Genomic DNA, 6890 nt, shown 5'->3' with positions numbered 1-6890 from the left:
GCAACAGCCTCTAACGGAGATGTTTACTTAAAAAGTAAGCAAGAGTATGCAACGGCCGCTAACGAAGAGGTTTACCTCAAAAGTAAGCAAGAGTATGCAACGGCCGCTTACAGAGACGTTAACTTCAAAAGTAAGCAAGAGTATGCAACGGCCTCTAACGAAGACGTTTACTTAAAAAGTAAGCAAGAGTATGCAACGGTCTCTAACGAAGACGTTTACTTAAAAAGTAAGCAAGAGTATGCAACGGCCGCTAACGGAGACGTTTACTTCAATAGTAAGCAAGAGTATGCAACGGCCTCTAACGAAGACGTTTACTTCAAAAGTAAGTAAGAGTCAGCGACGGCCTTTAATGAGGATGCTTACTTTAGACAGAAGTAAGACTAGACATTTGCCGCTAAAGAGGATGCGTATATAAGAAGTAAAAAACACTTAGATTAGACTCCAATCACTAAATCAGACGCTTACTGCAAAAGTAAGAGTAGGCTTCGACCGCTACAACGGACACTTACTTCAGAAGTAAGAGTAGGATATGACCGCTACAACGGACGCGTACTTAACAATAAAGTCTCGGCACTACAGGGGACGCATACTTAGGAAGTGAAAGTATCGGCTACGGCCACTAATGAGGACGCATACATCAGAAGTGGATTTCACGAATTTACGATTGTTGTTAGAGAAAGGGCATGCACATATTAGAAATGAAAACGATTTCGATAAATTAATAACATGACAACTAACAATTAATTGATCTCTCTTACCTTACCTTCAACAAATTTTCCTGGAACACTTGATGCAATGATCATAAACTGTTCAGGGGTCTTCAACGATGATCCGATGTTTCAAATAATCGAAAATCTTACGATTACAACTTCACACAGCTTAATCAAATCGAAAATCGTTCCGACCACTATTTCAAAGACAGAATAAAGTCTTTTTGACAACTCCTACGGACCGAAAATATCTCGACTACAATTTCAAATAACTTGTGAAAACCGGTTACAGCTTTAAGTTTCCGAAAATGACCAAACTCTGAAATCAAATAATTGAAAACAGCTGTGATACACTGGAAATTGCTCGAACACATTCATAACTTCCAATAAACGAAAATATCTCAAACACAGATTCATATGGAGAGAAAATATATCGATTGCAACTTTCTTCAAATTCGGCTGAGAAGTAGAAAATGAATGGTTATGATAGTCAACGGAAGAAGCTTTGTAAATATTTTTTCCAAATTCGTCTTTAGATAGATTCTTTGTACTTGTATCCGTAGTTTATGAGTTCTACTCCGCTACCTGTATTTTTAGACAACGCTCTTTTCGACACCGTTATATATGGCCGCACATTAAAGACTTTATCCTTCAAGTTACATTTCTAAATACGACCCGGGTTCAAGTGGTTTTTTTCAAATGGGAGTCTATATGCAGAGCTACACAAAATACTTGTACGTTGGTGAGTTATCGCTCCGCAAACTCAATATATGAAGCAGTGGACACAACCAAATGCGGACGGAGGTGTGAACAGTGTTACTGAAATAGATACCGATGTATTTAGCGGTACCTGTAATACATTTCAGTGGTATGTTTCGGGAAATCTATTCCTGTTTCTGTAGATCGCCGTTGCACAGACCTGTATCACGGTCTACCAATCTGCTTAGATTGCAATTTTCAAACGAATCTATAACCTGTGCTCAATGTCTTTGGTATATGCAACATCGATCAAGCAAGGTAATTCGTTGAAAAATAAACGAATTGTAGAATTTATTGCACATAATTAATATAGAAAATCTAAATTGATTTAGCGCGTTGTTCAAAGATTTTAAAGGGGAAAGGAATGCCATTGCGTCAATGAACAGTAATAGAATCGAAAATCGAAATGAAGAAACGAAAGACAACAACTGGAATTTAGGAGATACATAAACAAAAAGTAAAACAGCATGATTTCCCATAATAAAATGGAAATGTAGACATTTGGGGAACCACTCGTGACACCAGTGGTATCTCATGAAAAAAACCCATTCACCTAACCAAATGAAATAGAATGGAACATTAATTAAAATAGAAAAGGACAAAAAACGTGTCCAATTGGCGAAATTCTTGAAAAAACGCAGATTTGGACAATTTGAACTTCACTTTGACGACAATATGTCTTTTGCTGTTGGCATGAGACTGTGTATGTATTTGCTCAGGAGAGTCGCTGCACATAATACTCGGAAGAGGGTGTTGCAGAATAGATAACTAGAGTAAACACGCATTAAAACACCTGCCGCGAATATTCATCAGTTGCATTTTAAAAGGATATAGGCTTGAAACACTTTATGTTTATTTTACGAATTACATGTTTCAGGGGTTTCTTCCTGGATAAGCCTTTTGAAAATAATCGCAAAAATTATTGCTCGTGAAAAATATGTTTTTACATTTGAAGCTGGCTTTCATTGAAAGTGATATTTCAAACCTCATTTGAGATATAATAAGTTCATTACACAGTGATAAGATCGATCACATATGCTTTACCTACTTCACAATCCTTTTCTTCATTGAACAAGGAGTGGTAAAATTGTTTGCTCTGATGGTTTCTGTTTCAAGTTACATTGTATATTATCACTGAAAAGTTAACAATGCGAAGGGCGATACATTCATATCCTGATATGATTTTATGTAACTTGCAAATTCGGGCACATTAAAAAAAGTATCGACTCACTGTTTTGCATTGCATGATTGTAAGAGGCGACTGATAGGCCACATTGACAAATCAATATGTTCTGATCTTTTATATTGGGTAGACGGATCAAAATACAAAAAAAAACCTGCTAGCCCGTCTGTAACAATGGAGACCGTCTATTATCCCCCTCTTACCTACCTTTTCCTTAAATTACGGTGTCTCCCGAAGCATGTCTGGTTAGTTTGGTGAGCCTGGTGAGCCCGCTGGCTAAAATAACGTTACCTGGTGGAGTGTCATGTTACCGTGTCCAGGTTATGCCGTTCCAGGAAGGTGGCACTTTAAAGTTGGTCCTTGGATGGTCCTATTCTCTGTGTTCGGCTTCTTCGTATGCTTTTGCTTGTGGCAATGACGCCGAACCCTTAAAACAAAGCAGTAAAAGTGTGATAAGACAGATGTTTTGTTATTGTATTTACTCGTCAGTTCACTTGATTCCGCATTTTTGAGTGTCCTTGTTGTTAGGCTTTAAATGCATGTTCACAAAATAATTTATAACGGAAGCAACTGGATGTCATCATTTAGTGACAGATTACTAAATTTCAATCGTTCTATTAACCCCGAAAAACGAAAATATTTCAATATTCCTACTGACTAATGATGTGGTTTGTTAATATCATTGTTTTCGGTAACAAAGTGATGTTTTCTTTACATTTCCGTTAGACATAACACGTAAGAATCAACCATTCGGAAAGTTTCGACATAGTTTTAATTTGACTTTACGACACAATTGGTCCCTCATTATCTTATGACGGAATTTTGGTTCGGATAGTTCGAATTTCGTTTTAAAATGTTCAAACCTGAGTTTGACCTACTAAGGTGTCACATTGTGTCTATTTGAAAATTAGAGCAAGAAGTCAACGTTCGAATAATTCGAATTTTGTTTTTATGTTAAAATAATAATCATAATTATAATCATAAAACATTAGTGCAGGCAGTTAGCGCTCACGTTATATAACCACCAGGTCGGATAATTCGAATTTCGTTTACAAATGTTCAAACCCGAATTCGACCTACCGAGGTTTGTGGACCGTGTCGATCAAAACGTACAGGTGCAGGTAGTTAGTGCTGACCTTACATAACCACAAGGTCGGATAATTCAACTTTCGTTTTCAAATATGCAAACTGAATTCGACTTACCGAGGTTTTTGCATTGTAAGTGCAAAAAGTTAACACTAAAATAACACAACCACAACATCAGGCCAGCTGATGAAGTGTAAGAGATAAAATCGAGCAAGAGGAGTTGGTTTTGTTTGTGATGGTGCTAGTGTTACCTACAGCTGGCTCGACCTTCACACATTGCCTTCACTATCACGCGATAACGAAATCTTCTAACAATGTTATTTATTGTTGAATTTTATCGCATCAAAATTTGGACGACTGTCAAGAACATCCAACAACAGATCCTGAATTCCAAGCGCATTAACTACCGCAACCTTGACCTTCGTCATAGCATATGGTTTTACGAAGTGTATACATCATAATTTTAGGTGTATGAGCAACGCTGGAAGAGACGAAACCCCGGGAATTCGAAAGACGTTGATGATCTGGGGTATAGTGTGCCTTGCATACGATACTTTATAATGTGTAAGTAATGTTTTCCGTTAGAGAAGAGCATCCATGGGAAAATTCTTCTCATTCTTATCGATGTCCTGAATGACTGAGCATGCATAGAACAATTTGCCCCGTTTGTGGTGCCCGTACATTTTAAAACCCGAGCGTACATTTTTGTCGTTCCCAAATCTCCTACCTAAAGGGGCAGGTGTTACGTAATAACACATTAGGTGGATCAGTAAAACATCGTTAATCAGAACTTCGTTCCAGTAGACCGGAAAATTCTTCTAATGACGATTTTGGTTCTTGTAGGCACATTTTGATACCAGGCAATATATATAGGAAAGTAGTTTATTCTATCACATACTAGGTGATATAACCTTATATCGCTATGTCCCGATATAATGCCAACATGTGATCAGCAAAACATAGGTGTAAGAAGGACTATTGCCTATATATCGAAAAAATGTTTATATATCGTTAAGAAAACAGAAGAAATAACGATGACATTTATAACACAAATACAAAACTAGTAAGATTACATCCGGCTTTCAATGCCATTTTATCGAAGTATGAAGACACTGCATCGAGGTTTTACGTAATTATATCGAGGTTTTCTTGCACTGAATGGAGGTTTTCCGGCATATTTACAACAATGTCATGAGTTTGTTTTGCATTAGGCTTAAGATAGGGCTGGTCATCCAAAAGAAATGCTCGGTAGTCATCATAATGAAATTTCATAAATTAAACACGGTGGTTCGGCATCATACTCAGGATGCCCAAGCACCTAAGCATTACTGATTTTAACCAAATTTAAAAACTATAAGATATATGATATTTTATATCTGGGGATTATATATCAGAACTCGCCGTTAATTATTTATTTATTATATTTCGACGAAAAATCTTGAAATGTCTATGCGTTTGGTTGAACCATAATACACCGTTTTAGTGTTGTATGAATAGAGTAGTAAAACAAAAATACTAATATTCCATTTTTTTTGTGTTAATGGGACGTGGATGAACAAGGAAACACAGCAGGTTAGGTTTATTTTTCAAAGTCTGTCAATCTCCAGGGGGAGAATCATCGATTCTGCAAGTGACACAACATTGGCCGTCCACCACACTTTGTTCGCCTCTTACTACTATTGATGAAATTGTACAGGGAGGAGAGTAATCATGTTCTCACAAACCTTGGCATTACATTTTACAACTTTTTAAATAATAATTTCTTTGTAAAAACATACATCATAGAGCAACACTTTCAACAAGCAATCTACTTGCATGCACGTGTAGAGGAAAAGAGTTATATAATCGATTGCCATTCATACATTATCCATTCAAATGAGCGAATTCTATGAAGTACGAGATTTAAAAATACTAAGAAAGCACAATGTTTTGTCGATGTCGATGTCGGGATGTGATTTGGTTTCGCAAATTCTGAAAATTCGTTAAAGATTTCACATTTCGAGCAACGTGCGCCGCCGAACCTAGATTGCTTAGCAAGACCTTCGATTAATTTCACGGACGAAGACGGCCATGTACTTAGACTTGACTATCTCAATGGTAATGAATCAAACACGTGTGTGTCCGGTTTACACCAAAGATCAGTTGTTGATTTTGTCTTAATATAATCTACTTACCGTTCGTGACGTATTTATTTCAAAATTTTCATTGATATTTTTTTTATTATGAATAATAATGTGTCCTACCCTATTGTGTACAGTGAAAGAGAAAGGAAATACATACATGTATCTAAATAAGGCTGATTGCGTGGGAAAAGTAAGCGGTTTTTGCATTTAGGATTTCCTGGTTGAATGCTAATTTCAGATCAACGCAAATACATTTGACTCCACAGGGAATTTAGCCAATTTTGATGCTTATAGATGGGTTATCTTGAACCTAGTTACCTGTAGTACAAGACAAGTACAGGTAGTACAAGTACGAAACTAAGATTCTAAATATTGATATTTTGTTTTTGTGTTTACATGTAAAAGGGCAATGAGATTTAGTTAATATCATACTGGTGTTTGGAATTGCTTTAGAATTCATGATAGATTTTCATCACATTTTCGTTAAAATCGATAATTGATTATTGATCGATTATAAACGAAAAGGAAAACAGAAAATCATTTACCAAATTCGTTAAAAATGTGACAGAGATTTTTGAAATACGTACATATAACTATAGGCAAAAACGTAGTTTAAATGCTGTTTGTGGTTAAACCGACAAGCAACATTGTTCTTTAAATCAGTTTTCAAATCTCAATAATTCTTGACTTTTTTTCCCCAATTGTATAGACAAACAATGATCCGTCATCGGAAATCATAAGCATTAAGTTATAATCAGAAGCCACAACTTATTCTTGATTGGATTGATGTATTTAAACAACACTAGATCGTGCATTACAAAAGTCAATGGGTATTTCGCAATAAATATGAACGCACTCTCTAACCCTTAGATAAGTTCGGAAGAGTGCGAGCACTTTGGTCGATACGCGATCGACCTTCACCGTCGGCTTTTCCCAGAGATGAGTCCATTACCGGGGAAATCCGAGATGTTTCACCGATGTCTTCTGGTTCCTGCTTCGTACCGAGAAATATTGGATCGTGTACACACC

The 6890-nt window shown here is 36.5% G+C and overlaps 1 long non-coding RNA gene across 1 annotated transcript in view; it reads right to left on the bottom strand.

Moving 5' to 3' along the window:
• Window positions 1–2878: 2878 nt before the first annotated feature.
• The window catches only part of LOC110467339, a 109454-nt gene continuing 105442 nt past the window's right edge, over window positions 2879–6890 (bottom strand). The window contains exon 3 of the long non-coding RNA XR_002464842.1: window positions 2879–3079. This is a non-coding gene — a long non-coding RNA (uncharacterized LOC110467339). The remainder of the gene's footprint in view (window positions 3080–6890) is intronic.

The sequence above is a fragment of the Mizuhopecten yessoensis genome, unplaced genomic scaffold (genome assembly GCF_002113885.1).
Source record: "Mizuhopecten yessoensis strain PY_sf001 unplaced genomic scaffold, ASM211388v2 scaffold11171, whole genome shotgun sequence".
In the NCBI taxonomy this organism is placed as follows: Eukaryota; Metazoa; Mollusca; class Bivalvia; order Pectinida; family Pectinidae; genus Mizuhopecten; species Mizuhopecten yessoensis.
Note: the sequence above shows the minus strand (reverse complement) of the source record. Positions and strands in the feature narration are given on the sequence as shown.